This window comes from Rattus norvegicus, chromosome 10 (assembly GCF_021556685.1).
Source record: "Rattus norvegicus strain SHRSP/BbbUtx chromosome 10, alternate assembly SHRSP_T2T, whole genome shotgun sequence".
Lineage (NCBI taxonomy): Eukaryota > Metazoa > Chordata > Mammalia > Rodentia > Muridae > Rattus > Rattus norvegicus.
The window spans coordinates 25,296,303-25,316,909 of NC_141543.1; the positions used below are offsets into that span (position 1 = coordinate 25,296,303).

The 20,607-nt window shown below is 44.7% G+C and overlaps 1 non-coding gene and 2 pseudogenes across 2 annotated transcripts in view; 2 read left to right on the forward strand and 1 right to left on the reverse strand.

Moving 5' to 3' along the window:
- The first annotated feature begins 4,341 nt into the window (after nucleotides 1-4,341).
- On the forward strand, nucleotides 4,342-4,455 carry LOC120095454 (small nucleolar RNA SNORA17; annotated as a pseudogene).
- A 1,187-nt stretch (nucleotides 4,456-5,642) lies between these two features.
- Nucleotides 5,643-20,607, forward strand: part of LOC148002810 (histone deacetylase 1 pseudogene) — a 55,177-nt pseudogene continuing 40,212 nt past the window's right edge. Inside the window, exon 1 of the transcript XR_015631160.1 lies at nucleotides 5,643-5,685. The product of XR_015631160.1 is annotated as a histone deacetylase 1 pseudogene (transcript). The remainder of the gene's footprint in view (nucleotides 5,686-20,607) is intronic.
- Nucleotides 5,849-5,976, reverse strand: LOC120095444 (small nucleolar RNA SNORA17). The gene has a single exon (XR_015632507.1). It is a non-coding gene; the product is annotated as a small nucleolar RNA SNORA17 (small nucleolar RNA).

The following is a 20,607-nucleotide window of genomic DNA, read 5'->3' on the forward strand; positions in this document are numbered from 1 at the left end:
GTTTTTATTTGTTTGCTTCCTTGTTTTATCATGCAGGCCAAACTTGTACTGTACCCCGTTGATTTTTAACCTTCAATGTCCAGAGGTCAGTGTTTACTTTCCCCTTTTCCTGCATTTGGTAGAGTTGAATGTCTCCATTAAATTTTAATATCTTGATGTACCATAGCCTTTGACCTCCTGCCTTTTCACTTATAGACCGGTATTTCTGATGGAGCTAGACCAGACTTTAAAGGACTGAGCTGGTTTTTAAGATAAACAGTGATCTGTCAAGCAGATATAATCGTGAGAAAGATTAAATGAAGCAAATCCTATTTCTTCTACCATTCTCAGATTGTTCAACTCAGGAGTCAGGAAGATAACCTCTAGCCTTGGCCAGTCATGACTAGTTAACGCATGTAACGAAGATCTTTGTGAACTCCTTGTTTCGTTCTTTGATTCAAGAGCCGGTAAGTCACACCATTTCTCATTTTGCCTCACGCCTGCCAAGTCTTCCACATTGTCTCTGTGATCTGCCTGCCATTCATTGACACAGAAAAACAACTTACCTCAGGGCAAGGTCATGTCCATCACATACCTTGTTACGTTCTGTATGACAACTGTTAATCTTCAGTTCCACAAAGCTTTACATAGGACCCATCAAATTAAAGGTCAACACAAACTGTCATGTCTGAAATGGCTTGAGTCAGAGCTGACCACTGGGCAGCACTCCCAGCACCTACACAGGAGCTCATTGTGACTTTTTCCTTCATAAGCCTGCCCTGAGAAATTCTCAGAGTCTTAGCCTCAGCTGCCAGATTCTGAGCTACAGACCTGATAGATCAGTCTTAGGGTGTGCATTCAATAAACCATCCCTGTCTGACTGAGCTTGGCGTTTGTGTGGTTTCTGGGGGGACTCCTGAACCCCAACCATATATATATATATATCCCTACATAGAAGGAGCTGTGTAAAAGGAAAAGCGTATTTTGTCTGGATATTCAAAAGATGCACTGGCGCTAAGCAAGGTCTTAGAAGATGGCAGAACTAAGGAAAAATGGACTGGGAGAGAGAACCATGTTCACGGAGTCTTAAAAGCCACTCTCTCTGTAATTGTTAAACACAGTTTATAGGAGAACTTTGATTTGGGCTTGTCTTTCTACACTGGTCATCCACATGAAAGCAATATGGAATCACTTGTGCTAACTGGCACATGAATAACTGAGCTTCAAGACCATCTTCAGTGACCAGACAGTTCAAATCAGGTGGATGCTGAGCTGGGAGCTGAAGAGGTCTTGTTGTAAGACCCCATAGTGGCCTTACCTCAGGAGCGCCACCCACAGAGCACAGATTGGCAAAGTGACCGCTGCAATAGCATGAGGTTTTTTAATCCACATAAATGGGGTGGTTCATCCACGCAGGGAGAGGCAACCCCGAACCCAAAAAGCACACAACTTTTATTCATTACAGAGCGCAGATTTCAGCAACAGGGTTAGCTGGCCTATTCTCATTGGTGGTACACAGGACAAAGGATCTGGTCAGGTATTGGCTGGCGTGCTCAAGGGGCTGTTCTCGGCTCAATTAGTCACTTTCCTCATCCAACCTGGTCTTGGAGAATCACTGGGAAAGGGCTAAGTTAGCACATCCCTTGCGGGGGTGGGGGTGAACTGGGTAGTCGAGCAGGGTCAGGATGACATCTTGCAGTTGTTCTCGGAATTTACCACAGGGAGGGGTAGGGGGGTCTTTCCGAGAACAGTTGTTTTTGTTTAATTAGCTTAGTCAGAATCTTGTTGACCAGAACTTATTTCATATCACTGAGCATCCTGACGTCAGATGTATCTCTCAGAAAGGTCACAGATTTGTCATAGGCATCCTGACCACCAGAAGTATTTCTCAAAACCTTGTTTTTATAACTTTGTTTCTCATATCTATGAAACTATGAAACTTTATTTCTTCAGTCTCTCCACCTTGCTTGTTTCCTGTCTGCAAATACTTCCTGATCTTGTTGAGAGGAGATGTTAGAATGTTTTCTGATCCAGAGGAATGCAGTAACTTAGCATCATAAATAAAAGTCAGTTAGCATCTTTAAAGTAAACCTGTTGTGGTTTTTATCCTTTTGACATAGTTAAAAGTCCTTGTTTAGGGATGCCCTGGATAGAGTATAGCCAGTACCACCACCGGACACTAGGTGTCGCAAGTGAAACGATTTTAGATCGCTTCCTAGATTAACTTGTACTCTTTAGTAGTTAGAAGAACAGGTCTTCAAAAGAGACTGGGGTCCGCATGCATGCCTGACATGCCAAAGGTTTAGGCCGGGGCGGAGTCTTCTGTGTCTGTCATTTTCACTTTAAATCAGAGAGGGTGCATTCCTTCTCACATGATAGTGGGTTCACAGGGCATAGGAAAGGCTTCTGAATTCTGAGAAGCAACAAAATATCCACGGTTGTCTCCATTAAAGTTCCTAATACTATAGTTATGCAAGTGCAGGCTGGTTGCTGTAACAAGCTCGTCACCATTCAGTGTGACATACTAACTCACCTGTTAGAAATGCTGGTCTGGGGGGTGTTGCAATGCCTTGAAAAGGCATTTATTTTAATGCAAACCTATCTCATGATTGCTGAGGGCACTACAGAGGAAAGGCTCTGTACTCAACAAGTTTACAGTTTAGTGGAAGAGACACCTGCCAAATGATTCTTGCCCAGAGAATGTCTCTGATGTCCTTGTTCTCCCATCATTAAATAGGGCTGTAAGTTAGACTTCGTTGGGGCCAGGCAAACACAAGTACAGGACTCTGAGACACCAAGGATTGATTGATAAAGTTCCATGATGGACAGAGTGGACTGAGAGATGACGTTTTAGGAGTTATGACAAAGGTTGTGTTCACTGAAGCTTGTAGAATAGCCGAAAGCAAAGAGAATGACTGTCTGGGTGCATGATATGGGGATTGTCCTGTGGGGAATACAGAGGTAATAAAGACCTAACGGTGGTTCTCAACCTAATGCTGAGAGCCTTTAATACAGTTCCTCATGTTCGGGTGACCCCACCCCCAGCCATAAATTTACTTCATTGCTACTTCGTAACTAATTTTGCCACTGTTAGGAATTGTAATGTAAATATCTGTTTTCCCAACATTTCAGGTGACCCCCTATGAAAGGGCCATTTGGCCCCGAACAGGTTGCAACCCACAGGCTGAGAACGGATATAATAAGAAACATGAGACAGACTGGAAATCTAATTGTCATAGCTCCCAATGTCAGTTATCAGAAAGAATAATTGTCCAAGCAGGCGGATTCGGCTGCTTAATTGTAATAAAGAGAGTGGGGCCCGGCACGCAGTCTCTTCCTGCACCAATGTTAACTCCCAACGAGCCCGACTGCTGTGTTCTGCTTCTGTCTGAGTAGACGAAGCCTTCACTCAGCAGTGTCATGCCGTCTCAGTACAGCGTGTTGATTAGCTAACTTGCTCTTTTCCCTGCCCGAAGCATTGTGTATTTTATAAGCAACCCACCTTTCCACTCATGTTCCACCCAGTGGAGTCTTTATAGCCAGTTCTGCCCTCCAGCTTCCGTATACCTTTACCTCTAGGCACTCACCATCCTGATTACAGAAACTGGTTGAAAGATGATTGAAGAATGTCAAGGTAGTGTGATTTTTTTTTTCTACATTGGGACTTTCAAGGAAATAGATTTTGTTAATTCCCTTTGTTGTGGGCTGAAGTATGGCTACCTAAGAAGACAGCATCATATTCAGATGGCCTAGTTCTCTCTCTCTCTCTCTCTCTCTCTGAGTGTGTGTGTGTGTGTGTTTTACATCCCTACCACAGTTTTCCCTCCCTCCTCTCCTCTCACCCCCCTTCCCAAACCTCCCCTCTTCCCCCCATCTATGCCTCCTCTGTTTCTCTTCGTAAAAGGCCAGGCCTTCCGTGGACATCAGCCACCTATGGCATACCAAGTTGCAGTATGACTCACCACCTCCTCTCTTATTAAGGCTAGATAAGATACCCTGGATGCAGAAAGGGTATCAAAGGAAGGCAACAGGGTCAGAGACAGCCCCTCCTCTCACTGTTTTAAGGCCCACACGAAGACCAAGCTACACGACTGTGATGTGCAAGGGTCCTTTGCAGGGTCTGCTCGGCCGTTCAGTCTCTGTGAGCCACTGTGGGCTCAGGTTAGGTGATTCTGTCAGGGGTTTTGGTAATGTGTTTGGTAGTGGGAAATAGTTTTGAATGCATTGGCACAGGATTCAGGAGACAACTTCCTGACCAGAACACCAAATCATGCGGGGACAATGATCAGGAATTTATAAATGGGACCTCATAAAACTGGAACGCTTCTATAAGGCAAGGGGCACGTCAAAAGGACAAACAGACCTGCCCCTAGAGGCATTGCAGTGGCTGCTGGGTCCCAAGTGCGTCAGAAGGTGGCAGAGAGGAGAGAGGCTATGTTTATGCTCAGTGTTCTTGATCCCTCTGTCTCCTACAATCTCTTCCCGCCCCTGCATCCTCTGCAGGATTCCCCAAGCTCCACTTAATGCTTGGCTTTGGGTCTCTGCCTCTGTTCCCATCAGCTCCTGGATGAAGCTCCAGGGTGACCCTTGGGCTAGCCATTCATTTATGAGTAGAGCAGAGTATCATTAGGAATCGTGTCACTGACTTTTTCTTCATTTGCTGGTTACGTTCGGTTCTACCCGAAGTCTTTGCGCTCTCTGGCCTCTGGTTCCTGGCCCTCCAGGCAGTGTTCGGGTTGGGCTCCCAATCCTGGCATGGGTCTCAAGCTGGGCCAGTCATTGGTTGGCCACGGACACAATTTATGTGCCACCTTTACTCCAGCACACTTATAGGCAGGATAAATTGTAGGTCAAAGGTTTTGGGGTTGGGTTGGTGTCCCAGTCCCTCTAGTGGAAATTTTGCCTGATGACAGGAGATAGTTGGTTTAGGCTTCATATCCTCCCTTGCTAGGGGTCTCAGCTAGGGTTACCCTTGTTGCTTACTGTGAGTTTCCATTGCACTGGGTTTCCAGCTCATCCCAGAGGTGATCCTCTCCCCTCATTCCTTTCAGCTTTCCCAGTATTTTCTCTGTTGTCCCCAACTTGGTCCCTCCTGTTTCCACTGCCCCTCCCCCTATTCAGGACCCTTCCCCATCCACTCTCGATGTCTGTTCTATTTCCCCTTCACAGATTTATGCATTCTTCCTTCGAACCCTCCTTGTTACCTAGCTTCTCTCCGTCTGCGGATTATAGCATGGTTACCCTTTACTTTACAACTAATATCCCCTTATAAATGAGTACATACCACGTTTGTCTTTCTGGGTTTGGGTTACCTCACTGTCTTAGTTAGGGATTCATTGCTGTGAAGAGACACTGTGACCAAGGCAACTCTTATAAAGGAAAACATTTCATTGGGACTGCTTTACAGTCTCAGAGGTTTAGGTCATTATTGTCATGGCAGGAAGCATGGCGGCAGGCAGGCAGACGTGGTGCTGGAGGAGCCAAGAGTTCTACATTCTGATCCACAGGCAGCAGAAGGAAACTGCGTGACTGGGCGTAGCTAGAGCACACACAACCTCAAAGCCTGCCTCCACAATGAGGCACACCTGCCTCCAACAAGGCCACACCTACTCCAATAAGGCTTGTGTACAACAGCTCGGTAGCAGAGGGGCGGGGTTAGGATTCCTGCCTCCAGCCTTTTGGGACAGCTCTCCCATGATGCCCCAGGTGAGGGGTGGGGTCAGTTCTGTACAGCCCTCAGACGTCAACAAGAGAGTCTGTCCCGGTCTGCCTGGTGCCACTGGTGATGATCTCAGGCTAGTTCCCTGTCCAGGTTCCCTGGCGCTGGACTAGTGATGATCTCAACCCCCGCCCCCCTTTATTTTCAAGGAATGTTAGGTTGCTAATCAGATGTTCCTCGGTCAGAACACTGAGCATAAACATAGCCTCTCTCCTCTCTGCCACCTTCTGACGCACTTGGGACACAGCAGCCACACCTGCAATGCCTCTAGGGGCAGGTCTGTTTGTTCTTTTGATGTGTCCCTTGCCTTACAGAAGCGTTCCAGTTTCATGAGGTCCCTTTTATTAAGGATTGATCTTTGTCCCCGCATCATTTGGTGTTCTGTTCAGGAAGTCGTCTCCTGAATTCTGTGCCAATGCATTCAAAACTATTTCCCGCTTTCTCCTCTATCAGGTTTAGTGTATCTGGTTTTATGTTAAGGCCTTTGATCCACATGGACTTGAGTTTTGTGCGGGGTGATGGATATGGATCTATTTGCATTCTTCTACATGCAGAGATCCAGTTAGACCAGCACCATCGGTTAAAGATGCTCTTTTTCCCATTGTATGTTTTTGGCTTCTTTGTCAAAAACCCAAGTGTCCATAGGTGTGTGGATTTACTTCTGGGTCTTTGTGATTTCATCCATCAACCTGTGTGTTCTTATGCAGTTTTTATCACTATAGCTCTGTAGTACGGCTTGAAATCAGGGATGGTGATGCCTCTGGTTATGATCACTTTGGAAATTCTGAGTTTTTTGTTTTTCTATTGTTCTTTAAAGGCCTGATGATGTATTTTATTTATAGGGAAAACCATTGGGAAGTATAGGCATTAGACAAGAAAATTGAAGTCAGCTCTCTACCAGGCAAGCACCTAGTACTATTTTGTAATTCAGTTCGTAACCACCTGCCTATTGGCACTAGGTGGCAGTGTTGGCAAATATTTTATGCGAAGAAAGCATCTTTCGGTGGTAGAAGCTAGATTATGCTGAGGGACGTGTCCCTAGCAAGTGAAACTTGCTGGTGTCTCTTAGATTAGGCAAGTACCTGTGCACGCATGTGCATGTACACACACACACACACACACACACACACACACACACACACACCCCAAAAACATGCAATGTTAGCCACCTGACCATGGTTTCTACCTCAACTGGAATTGTCTTTCTCTCCTATTTAATTCATTTGCCTTGTCCTTTGTCACTGACGAGGCCAGATGACCAGTGGATAAGAATATAATATAGGAAGAGATGTTATAATGTAGATGCTATAACGTAGAAAGAAATAAAAAATAATAAAGAGATGTTGTGGATTGAACACTGACGCTGCGGTGCACGCTGCATCACAAGGGCTAGCCTTCCTAAGCATCCATTCCCCTGGGGATAATAAAAGCACCCAACATAACAGGCAGCTGTGAACCCAATCAAGGGAGTGCTTCTAGCATAGCATCAGTAAGTAGCAGTTGTTCTTTTTCCATGTCCAAATATCACTCGGAGCCTTTCCTGGGTTCTCAGCCTAGGGCTTACCTCCTGTGTATGATTCATAGCACCCAGCACCTTCCCTTTAGAACATGAATTGTCTGTGGTAATTTGTATCTGCCTTCAGCACTAAACCGTGAGACTTCGAACCCAGAGAGGAGCCTTGTCTATTTTGCTCACAGCAGTTCCCCCCACTCCCCAGTAATCGTCATAGTGACTGGGACAGGACTTTAAGTTTGACGAAAGAACTTTAAAAATATGTATCACTAAGGTTAAATGCAGATTAATTCGTTTAGATGAGAATCTGTAACCTCTTAGATCTCTGAGAGATCAAAGCTTCTCACAAAAGATATATATGCTGAACATTTATTAATTAGCTTACATAAGTAGCCTTTGGTCTATACCTCAAGTAAGTATGTGGGGGCATTTGATCCCCGCAGTTTAATTGCTTCCTTCATCAAAACAATATAGGTACCCCTTACTTAAACCAACATTTCTTCATTAAAAATTTATATTTTGACATTATTTCTACAATTCCAACAATCCTCCCTTTCTTCTTTTCCTTCCTCCTTTCCTCCCTTTCTTTCCTTCTTCCTTTCCTCCCCCTCCTTCCTCATTTCTTGGTAGACTGAAGATGAAACCCAGGGTCCCTCACACTCCAGACAAGCACTCTATCACTGTGCCTGGACTTCCAGCTCTATCAAGCATTTTCAACATAGCAGAGAATGTAGTGTGCAAACTAGCTCTGTTGGAAAGGCCCATAAAGCAATGAATCCTTGGCTAAGGTATAGGCTCACTGTGTAAATATCAATTCTGTGTATTATGATCTCTTTAGGAGAAGAGCTGACCCAATGAACTTAAAGTTTTCTAATATTTTATCGAGGTCATGACCGGCTCATTTACATTCTTCAAACAAATCCGATGTATGTCCTGTTCATTTTCTCAACTAGAAAATATTTGAGTATGTCGTTTCAGAGCCCTTAAGGTCCCTGACTTACCGTATGATCAATGAAGTAAGTAAAAAGGCACAAAAACAGCTGTGGGAAATAACAGAGAAAGGTCAGTTTACTTCTAAATGATTATGTTATTTTGTTTCCAAACCTTCCTCACACTATGAAAACGAGGAAGCGTTGTTTTGTGGACGGCGGCGCGGACCATCTAAACTCTCCCTTTTCCTGCCTCGTTGATAACGTTTTAAACAGTCCTGTTAAGTAGATGTGTTCATTTCTTTGCTCCGGTCATTCTTTACTGGTTGTACTTAACCCCACTACCTGGCAGGATGCTGAGACCATTGCTTCATTGCAGATGAATCCCATCAACCACCCACGGTACACTGTGGGCTGCTGGCTGTATGTGACTGTTTTCGATAAGTTGGCCAGTCTTGTGAAATAGTTCCCTGAAATGAAGTTCTGGAACTCATCAGGTATCTTCTCTGACATTCATATCTTCTTCCAGCGCTCAGATTTCCCAAGCAGCTGGGAAAGGGCCCGTGTCCTCCCACAATGCGTGCTTCTTTGCAAATTCAGATCTATGAGCTTTGGCACTAAAGTTAAGCTCCTTTTGCTCTGGGTTAGCTCAGGGCTAAGAAACCTCTTGAGGGTGAGTAACCTTTTAAATATTAGAGGACAAGCAGTCCCAGGATCCGTGTGCATTTAGCAATCTGTAAGAAAGGTTGCTGTCCCTTATCGCTGCTTTTAACTTTGCAACGCCCACACTGTGCTTTGTCTTCTTGCGAGCTGAGCTGGAGGCTGACATTGTCATCTTTTCGTGTCTATCTGGTGGTGAGATGTCCCTGTTGGTGCAATCTCCACCCGGGAAGAAGCACGGCTTCTGGCTAAGTCAGTGTGTAGTTTTCAAGTTTTCTTGAATCTACAGTCACGAACTGTTTAGCAGTATAAACACCTTCAGAGAACTGTGTTAACTGTGTCACTGCATGAAGACCGCAGAGTGCAGTTAGGCAACTTACATCACCCAGGTCAATCGTGTGATGTGCTTTCTTGATGTCAGCACGTAACGTCAATAGTTTTAGAACACGCTTCTGGTCTCAGCACTCGGGAAACTGAAGCAGGAGGTTTACAAGGTCTAGGCCCACCTGAACCACATAACGAGACCCTGTCTCAGGAAGAGGGAGGGCGGGGAACAGGTGATGCACAGAGCCGTGGGCAGTCTGTTTTTCAGTAACTTCCAAGCAGTTTAATTTTCTGTGCTGGTGGCTGAAGCAAGAGCTTTGTGTGTGCTAGGCTGGTGCATCTGCCAAGTCACACCCAGTCCGGAAGCCTGTTGTTAGGGTTTTATAAAACTTATTTATTTATGATTTTTTTTAAATGTAGGAGTGCTGTTTGCATGTACACTTGCATGCCAGAAGAGGGCATTAGATACCCTTACAGCTGGTCATGAACCACCATGAGGTTGCTGGGAATTGAACTCAGGACCTCTGGAAGATTGGCCAGTGTTCCTAATTGCTGAGCCCTCTCTCTCTCTCTCTCTCTCTCTCTCTCTCTCTCTCTCTCTCTCTCTGTGTGTGTGTGTGTGTCTGTGTGCAGCGTGTGTATGTGTCTGTGTGTGTGCATGTGTGTATGTATGTGTGTGTGTCTGTGTGTGTGTGCATGCGTGTGTATGTGTGTGTGCGTGTGCATATGTAACCAGCTCTCCAACACCTGTCCTTATTGTCGTCATTGTTATTTAGTAAGTAGGAGTGCACTCCAAAATACTTATAGAAAGTGTATGCCTTAGTTTGCTGTGAAGAGACACCATGACCAAGGCAACTCTTATGAAAGACAACATTTAATTGGGGCTGACTTACAGTCTCGGAGGTTCAGTCTATTGTCATCATGGCGGGAAGCATGGCAGCATGCAGGCAGGCATGGTGCTGGAGGAGCCAAAAGTTCTACATCTTGAACGGCAGGAGGCAGAAGGGCACTGTTTCTCCAAGGCAGCCAGGAGGAGCCTCTCTTTCACATTGGGTAGGGCCTGAACATAGGAGACCTTAAAGCCCACCCACATACTGACACACTTCTTCCAACAAAGCCACACTTCCTCCAATAGTGGCCACACCTCCTATAGTGGCACTCCCTATGTCCAATCATTCGAACACATGAATCTATGGGGACGAAACTTATTCAAACCACCATCGTGTATTATAGTAAATACATAAACCAAAATGTGGTCATTTATTATTATCATCACATATTAAGCACTGTACATAACTGAATGTGTGATACGTTTATATGACAGACAGAATGGGTTTGTTTTCCCCAGCGTCACTTCAGACACATGGGTAATGCGTTACTGTGGCCTTATGATGGCTGCACTATGACTTGGTGACTATGCTTGTTCAACTCCTTCCTGACTGTATGGGCCCTCTGCTGTGCATGTGTTCAATCACAGATATTGTTATATGGCCGTCGCTATATACGTGTGACTCAAGGTGCTTCACTGTGGAAAGATCTTGTGTGACTATCATTCGCACCATAGAATTCCTGGCAAAAGGGCTAACATGCATCCTACAAACAGCGCCATGTTAAAATTTTCGAAAACGACACCCCGTTCATAAAAATTGAGTTTTCTAGCCAATGTAGGGAAAACGGGCTTGAAAAAATACTATCTCATTTGTTTCATAACCTGGTTAGAAGGTTAGGTTTCACTTCTGCTCCCATAAAAGTCATTGGTCAGCTCTCGTCCTAAGAGAGTGGCTCCCAAACCTTGCTGCACCGTATAAATACCTTCATTAGAGAGTTGGCAACTCCTCATGCCTACAGACTGTACCCAATACTAAGTAAATCAGAGTCTGCCAGATGTCGGTAAGTGTTGCAAATCCCCACATGAGTTCCATGCGTGGCAGTTTGAGAACTTTACACTGAAGCAATCATGCATGCTCTACCATGTCATTGGGCTCCATGCATGCTCTACCATGTCATCGAGCTCCATGCATGCTCTACCACGTCATTGGGCCCCATGCATGCTCTACCACGTCATCGAGCTCCATGCATGCTCTACCATGTCATTGGGCTCCATGCATGCTCTACCATGCCACGTCATCGAGCTCCATGCAGGCTCTACCATGTCATTGGGCTCCATGCATGCTCTACCATGCCACGTCATCGAGCTCCATGCAGGCTCTACCATGTCATTGGGCTCCATGCATGCTCTACCATGTCATCGAGCTCCATGCATCCTCTACCACATCATCGGGCTCCATGCATGCTCTACCATGTCATCGGGCTCCATGCATGCTCTACCACGTCATCAAGCTCCATGCATGCTCTACCACGTCATCAGGCTCCATGCAGGCTCTACCACATCATCAGGCCCCATGCATGCTCTACCACGTCAAAGAGCTCCATGCATGCTCTACCACGTCAAAGAGCTCCATGCATGCTCTACCACGTCAAAGAGCTCCATGCATGCTCTACCACATCATCAGGCCCCATGCATGCTCTACCACGTCATCGAGCTCCATGCATGCTCTACCATGTCATTGGCTCCATGCATGCTCTACCATGTCATTGGGCTCCATGCAGGCTCTACCACATCACCGGGCTCCATGCATGCTCTACCATGTCAAAGAGCTCCATGCATGCTCTACCACGTCAAAGAGCTCCATGAATGCTCTACCACATCATCAGGCCCCATGCATGCTCTACCACGTCATCGGGCTCCATGCATGCTCTACCATGTCATTGGGCTCCATGCATGCTCTACCATGTCATTGGGCTCCATGCATGCTCTACCACGTCAAAGAGCTCCATGCATGCTCTACCACATCATCAGGCCCCATGCATGCTCTACCACGTCATCGAGCTCCATGCATGCTCTACCATGTCATTGGCTCCATGCATGCTCTACCACGTCATCGGGCTCCATGCAGGCTCTACCATGTCATTGGGCTCCATGCATGCTCTACCATGTCATTGGGCTCCATGCATGCTCTACCACGTCACCGGGCTCCATGCATGCTCTACCACGTCAAAGAGCTCCATGCATGTTCTACCACGTCAAAGAGCTCCATGCATGCTCTACCACGTCATTGGGCTCCATGCATGCTCTACCACGTCATCGAGCTCCATGCATGCTCTACCACGTCATTGGGCTCCATGCATGCTCTACCACATCATTGGGCTCCATGCATGCTCTACCATGCCATTGGGCTCCATGCATCCTCTACCATGTCAAAGAGCTCCGTTGCCTCTGTGGCTCAGTGGTTCACAGACTAACTGTTCATCAGCATTGCCCTTACAAAAACTCCCATTCTGAATCATCACATACGGGACGCGTCCCCAAGTGACTACTTTCAGCCAGTGGTGGAGAATTGCCTTGCCCACAGATCACTTAGAGAAGTAGCGCAATGTGAGTCCCTTAGTATCTTCCTGGCAGTTAAGAGCTTTACACATGGTTAAAGTTCTTATTCAACAGTAATTTTATAGAACCTGTGGAACATTCAGTTTCCTTAAGATTTCTCAGCTTTAATGTCCAATCCTTTTGTTTAATCTCCACTGAAGGCTTGTCCAATAAAATACAGCTAAACAAAGTATGGTTTTGTGTATTTATAATGCTTCCACACAATGTTTGGAATGGGTAACACTAGTTTACCATCTATATAAAAATCAAATTTAACCAGCATCCTCTTTTCCTGGGGGAAGGTTGGCAGCTGAGCTGATGTCGGGGAGAGCTTTGTGTCATTCATGGTTGAAGCTTGCTCGCTTCCAACTAATGCGGGGAAATAATAAGGCAGGAGTGAGTTTAGCATCCAGAAGGCCTAGGTTTAGTCACTAGATCACCTCCCCCAACATCTCACACCCTCTGCAAAAGTTCAGCACTTTGAAAATTAAAAATAAGTTTGAAATCCCCCATGAATACTTCTAGTTTCATATTCTTAAGAAGTGCAGGAATGGTGAGGTCTTGTGCATGTAGATAGAGTGTAAGAATTGGTGAAGACCTTTGCCCTGAGTCCGGGCTATGGTTGTACCCATAGCTTCCAGCTCCAGTGCCCCAGCTCTGACCACAAGAGAATTGCCACCATATCATTCTAACCTGGGGTAATTGCTCAACCCGAGTTCAGATTCAGGAAACTTGCATGCATTAGTAAAACTTTTAGGATGCCAACTCTGAAAAGCAAAGAGGTATATGTCTGTGCATCTGGGGAAGACAGTCTGGTCATCTCTCATTAAGAGTGTTCAATCGGGGTTGGGGATTTAGCTCAGTGGTAGAGCGCTTGCCTAGCAAGCGCGAGGCCCTGGGTTCGGTCCCCAGCTCCGAAACAAAAGAAAAAAGAAAAAAAAAAAAGAATGTTCAATCTTCATAGATGAGCAAACCTGAAGTGATTTGCAGAAGCTTCTAAAATCCATCTTCTTGGATGTAAATACATTGTTTTAGGACAATGGACAATCCCTTCCAAGACTGGCTTGATATTTTAACCTCATGCTTCAGTGTTTCACTAGTTATCTATGTAATTTGTCTTACAGGAAATGGAATTGAATATTTTATGTATGTTGAGAACTGTGCAACATAGTAATCTCACATTATTCTATTCTCCCATTCACGATGCAAGGGGGAGGAGAATCTTTGAGCAAAATTAGAAAACTGGGAACGCGCACACAGAGTCTACGTTTCCAGTTTATTGTCCGCATTCGCTGTGACAGACGCTTACTAGCTCTCGCTATTGCGCTCCAAGTACTTTTTCCAGTCCACTTGCCACTGCCTCCTCCGCTATATTTGGGCTTACCCTTTCAGTGTAGTGCGTAGGATGTAAGGAGAAAATTAGATTATGTGCATGGGTTCCTATATGCATTCGAATATGCCGGCCCTGCTGTGAAGCAAGATTAGATTACTGTATTGCTCCATTGTCCCCCCAATACTGAGTCTAGGATTCTTTTCTATACAAATGGAGTTCTTTGCATTGTTACAGGTTATCTGATAACCACTTGAGGAGAGAACTCACTGTCATTTCTGTCCTATTTCAACTTAGACTGCTTGGAGCGTGAGTACATTTGTTCCCAACAGGATAGTTGTCAAGTCAGCTTGCTTTGTCCATGTTTTCACTGATTGAATAAAAAAGCAGTCATTAGGACGAGCTCATCAACACGCAAAGAACAAAATTAATAATTTGAAAAGAATCTGAAGTGTTTGCCGATGCCCGGGCAATCTAGCAAGGCGCTCGCCTGCTGAATCTGTGCCACTTGACTTCAGATGTTAACACGGGAAGGGTCCTCAGGCTGAAAGCTAGGCTCCTTGTTGTGTATATGAAGCAACTTAGCAGAGGCAAAACACTCATTCTTGATCACATTGTGGGTTAATGTCAGGACGGAGATCTAAAGTCATCAGTTGACTTTAAGCAAGACCACTATCCTTCATGGTCTGTAGTACACAGTAGACACCATTTTGGGTTTATTTTCTGGTCCCCACTGTGGTTGAGTTCACTAACCATTATTAACAATAAGAATTATAACATTGTCATAACCTTAACTTTTAAGTAACAAGATTTTGTCATGAATTATCAGCCATTACACCAGTAGTTTTTTGTTTTTGTTTTAATTTTTGTTTTTTTAGTATGAAGATGATTCTGAGTGGTGAAAGCCTCCTAGCTCATATTAGGGAAAGATGCATAACTCTTTTTTTTTTTTGCTTTATGGAAAATTTATTACAACTCTCCAGCTGCGCATTACTTCTTCTTCTCAACGTCTTGCTCTGCGGCTTCTTTCGCCCTCTTTGCTAGGATGCCGAAGAGCCGGGCATTGGCTCGGGCCATGCGAAGGCTGGCGAAAGCCTTAAAGTTCTTCTCCTCTTCCGTGATGGCTCTGGCCTTCTCCTTTTTGTACACATTCCGGATGGGCATCACAGATGCATAACTCTTGATGGTTCCTCCGTTTATTCTTTTCACTCCCTGTGTGTCTGGTTTTCCCCTGAGGGATCCACGTCGATTTTTAAATTGTTAGAATGTCTGAGTATCTAAGTAAAAGCAACAACAGCAAACCGGCCTGATAAAGATGTGAAACATTTTTGTGAAATTCTCACACCTCATTCATTCCCGAGTAGGATGTAAAGTCCATTTCCTGTGACTCAAATATCCACACAAAGAGAGAAAGGGCCTGACACTTTCCCACAGTGAAAGAAAAATGTCTGGTGGTCATGACTGCAAGGGGCATATGCTGAGAGCTGTGACCTAGAGTACATTCCAGGCTGAACAGCGCCGACTTTAAAGTAGAAAAGCCAGCAATTTCTTTTCCGTGAGGACCCCTTCAAATGGTATGGCCAAATGAGCTCAGCCTAATGTGCTTGAATGGACTTGGATTTTCTCTGAGGGCCTGAAGATGGGAGAATTGAAGGCTGGTATACCTTTGCCTTCTTTCAGAGGACAGAAAGGCAAGACAGTGAGCACCCACATGCCCTTCTCCCCCATGGCTGGCAACAGCTGCTTGGTTACCAAGAAAAGAGTTCACTTGGGTGGGGAGGAAATACTTCTTTATAAACAACGTGCTTTATGACTCCTGTTTCTGGGAAACCTGATATAATGCAACTACAAGTATTTAGGGTCAAGTTCCAGTGGTTTTAATTAAATATTTGACTGTTTTATGTGTTATTGCATTTGACTAAGTTTGAGACCTGGGTTGTTAAGAAGTCAGAAATTTGCCAGTGTGTGTGTGTGTGTGTGTGTGTGTGTGTGTGTGTGTGTGTGTGTGTATGTATGTATTATGTTCTGTCTCCTTTCCTCCTCCTCTGTCTTCCCTTCTCCCTTCCTCCCCCTGGGCTCCTTCCCTCCCTCCGCTCTCTACTCTGCATCCACAGTCCACAGTTGCAGTTGCAATGACCTGGGCTGATGGAAATGGATAAGGGGGATCTCAGCCTGGGTTGGTAATACTTCACATGGCACAGTAAAATCCTCTCTCTCTGACTTTCATACTCTTTTAAGGAATCTCTTTTTCTTCAGAGCAAGGATGGTTAGCAATGGCTTCAGGCTAGAACATCTCTGCTCAGACACACAGGCAGGCAGGTGTCTAGAAGAGGCACACAGCATCTCCATTCAGAATCAAGAGCAACTGACGAAACCCAGGCTGCATTTGGCTTGTTCCTAGAGACAATCATAGGCAGTCAAAAATCTCTCCCTTTCTCTTAGTCTTCTTGCTTCTCCCCTACAAAATGTGTGCTTCTGCAACTCTGCAGTTCTTAGCCTAACGTAAATGTCTTCACTCTGGAGATGGTTTGAAGAGAAGTTTAAGGGAAAACTTTACTATGAGATTTGGGTTCTTCGAGAAGTCTTGCAAAAATAGTTCTATAAATCATTGCTAACTTAAAATATTATTGATATTGGAAGATGAGTGAATCTTTCATACTGCCTCATGGTTGAGCAAGCACAAACACTGTGTATTATGTAGTGAAAGAAAAATAGGGTTGTTCCTTATGTAGGAAATGGTTAGTAATCTACTCAGATACCTGATTTCCTTTAAGAGTTTAATGATCAGTTCAACCCGCAATACAGGGAGTGGAAATCCAGACAGGCTTGCCGTCATCACTAGAGGAATGCCACGGAGGAAAGGTGAGCTCTCAGAGCTCCAGGTTGGCCCTATGAACAATGAGCTCCTGCTGTAAACAGCTGTTCCAATCCTGGTTTTTCTCTTTACAGACCAGGGGGCCTTGGAATCCCATTTCTTGAATCCAAATCGGGCTTTCATTTCTTATTCTGTGATGTTGTACAGCTTCCTAGTGTTTCTTACCCAAGGCATAAAAAAGTAGTAGCTCCTGACTCATAGCAGTGCGAGGATCCAATGAGACAGCAGTGTGTGGAAAGACTCTGGCGTATGGTAAATAATACAGTTATATCACACTGCAAGGCTGCATCGGGATAGTCATAAAGCCTTTGTAAATAACGGCCCCTCGTCTCATTCTATTCATATGTAAAACCAGACAAAAACAGCATGGTAAGGACTGGAGCCAGTATTATCATAATTTAGGGTTTATTTTAAAAGTTACTTGCGTTGGGCTGGAGAGAGGGCTCAGCGGTTAAGAGCACTGACTGCTCTTCCGGAGGTCCTGCGTTCAATTACCAGCAACCACATGGGAGCTCACAACCATCTGTAATGGGATCTGGTGCCCTCTTCTGGTGTGTCTGAAGACAGCTACTGTATACTCATTATATATATATATATATATATATATATATATATATATATATATATATATATATGAATTTTTTTAAAAAGTTGCCTGTGCACACAAACGCAGAGACGCTAACGTGGTGACCTCCACGTGCCCCTTGTTGACCTCTGATGATGGTCACCTTTATAGTTTTCTTCCACCTATTTCCCCACCAATATTTTTCTGGGATGTTCTGCAGCAAATCACAGACAACAATTTTTTTTCAGTCATAAATTCTGGAGTATGCAACTGTAGTAGAGCAGTTGAAGGTGGCCAACATGATTTTCATATACGTGGTCCCTTTGCAATGTGATCCTGTCACTCATTCTAGCATGAGGTGGAATCTCTTTCTCAAGCTCTGTCATGTAGGCTGGCTACTCTTGGGAGCCTGTAAACCTAGTTACTCTTGAGGTTAAGGCAGGTGGATTTTGAGTCTGAGATCAGCTTGGGCTACATTGTGACACATTGTCTCAACAGCCATAACAAAAAGTGATGCATAATAGCTAGGCAAAAGAATGCTTCAACTGAGCATGACCTATATGATACTGACCTTAGAGGATTTTAAACAAGTGTCATGATTTGCATATATGCTCGGCCCAGGCAATGGCACTATTAGAAGGTGTGGCCCTGTTGGAGCAGGTGTATCACTGTGGCTTTAAGACCCTCATCCTAGCTGCCTGGAAGCCAGCAGTCTGCTAACAGCCTTTAGATAAAGATGTAGAACTCTCAGCTCCCTTGTACCATGCCTGTCTAGATGGTGCCATGTTCCTACCTTGATGATAATAGACTGAACCTCTGCACCTGTAAGCCAGCCACAATTAAATGTTGTCCTTATAAGACTTGCATTGCGAGCAGGGGTTGCACATGCCTTTAATTCCAGCACTTGGGAAGCAGAGACAGGTGGATCTCTGTGAGTTCAAGACCAGCCTGGTCTACAGAGCTAGTTCCAGAAAAACCCTGATTGCGTAGAGAAACCCTGTCTTAAACAAACAGAAAGAAAGAAAGAAAGAAAGAAAGAAAGAAAGAAAGAAAGAAAGAAAGAAAGAAAGAAAGAAAGAAAGAAAGAAAGAGAAAGAAAGAAAGAAAAAAAGACTTGCATTGGTCATGGTGTCTGTTCACAGCAGTAAAACCCCAACTAAGACAGCCAGCCAGTATCACCGTTAAGTCATTAGGTTTTCTTTGGTTTTGAACTGTGGACAAGGGACTGAGGTTCCTATTTTACATAACCAAACCAGACCTGACCTCCAGGTTCTCCCAGCATCTCTCAGTCCCTGGCTGGCATATCCTGCCTGCAACCCTGAACTTTCTAGCCCAGGGGCTGGGCTGCCTTTCTCCCAGAGGCTCTTCCCTATGTAATCTAGATATTTTGCTCTCACTCTCTTCTTTCTCTGTGCATGATCCCCTTTCTCTATTTCTTTCCTCCCTACCCCACCGTCCTTTCCCCATGGTCACTTCCCTCCTGGCCTTGGTACTTGGGGGCCAGTGAACTCACCCACTTGACAGCAGCTTTCCAATAAACCTGCCTTTAGTATAATTTAGTCTGGCTTAAATTGGCTCATTTCGTCAGTGGTGGAGAAATAACCCATCAGGTTTGGGTGGGTTTTTAATGAGTGAATAGACAGCACAGTCATTACAGTAATTTTTTAAATGCTTAAGCCAGATCTTTATGTAATAAACGTGAGGCTTTTAACATTCTTTCCAAAGTACTGAACTTAGAAGACACAGGGACTTTATGACCGTGAAGGAGCATGGCAGTGGGCTAGGGTCTGTTGGGAGATCTGTTCTGTGACTTTCCCACTAAACAGCCTCTGGCAAAAGTAGCTGATCTATGTAACGGTCTAAAGCGAGTTGATACTTGATGAAAGATAGTTGTTCTTGAGCTTTATTGGCTCACAGTCTTCTTGGAAAATCTGATGAAACATGTAGAACTTCTCTTTACGGAAAAAAATGCATGAGAGAAAGGGAGTCCCTACTTTCTTAAACAGGGAGTAGCGCACTGGGGGTGATGCTCACAGGCTAGTCAGTGTGGGCATAGAGAAGAAAAGGCTGATGTTCTTGATGGAGCATACTTGAATTCCCAGGGATGCGGGGCTGGCTTTTAACTGCCAAAGACTCTGTTTATGTTTGCCAGGCATGTGCTTTCTTTGTTGTTACTGTTACTGCTACGTTTGAAAGAGGAGGGGCTGTTGGACAAGCTTCTGGCTGGATCTCAGCTTTCTTGACTAGATACATTTCAGTGTCTTCTGAAGTATCAGTGGGTTCCTGCAGCTCCCACTCCTAGACCTTCCTTTGGCTCAAAGCCCTGAGTGACGGAATGAGCAGGAAGCCCGGGAGCCCCTAAGACAAGCCATCGTAGCTGCACCTTACCATTGCTGATGCTGTCTAATGAACTGGATGCTTCTGTGGAACTAGGGCTGAGTGTCTTGAAGACTCTAGGTGAAAATGTGTTAGGCTTGAGTCAACAGTTAATACCACCTTGGTTCAAATTTCACCCCACAGCTTGAGTGTTGTCTGTGCATATGATACACATATTAGCTTATCCATGCGGAGAAAGAAAATCTTTTTTCTATTGCTACTTCTTCTCTTGCTAGTACTCCACATGACCAGTTGTCTATGAAACTGGGATGAAAAGGAGCAAGGATTAAAAGCTGAAGATCCAGCACCAAGTTGAGGTAAACTGGGAGATTACAATGCTTCTAGAACAGTTACTTTATTGTTAATAAAAGTGATAGACGAAAGTTATCATAAATCCTCATATTAAGAGGTGCCCATTCACACACTCCCTCTCCTCATACGTTGTTTTGTTTTCAATAACAGTAGAGACCACCCTGCACTGTATTAACTTATATACTTACTGGTATCCTCCATTGTAACACAAACTTCGCTACAACCCAACCCTGCCTAGTTCGGTGTTATATCTCTGTCACAGTAGCTGGCATGATAGGTGCTCACCCACTCCAATTATGTTTTTGAGAGACAGGTGAACAGTTAGATAAGGTGATGTTGACTACCTGGCATTTCCGGAAGCTCTGATGCTGGCCTGTGTAAGAACACCCAGGAAGGGCATTTCAAAGATGCAGCTGTTCCCCCTGTGTCTTTAGTAACCCTTACCCTTCATGTGAGAACTGAGTTTCAGGATAAAGAGCCTGGTTACATGCTGATGCTGAGGAAATGACCCCCACAAAGCATTGTGGGAAATGACCATGCAAAGCATTGTGAGAAATGATCCTGCAAAGCATTGTAAAAAGGCTATTGTTATGTGACT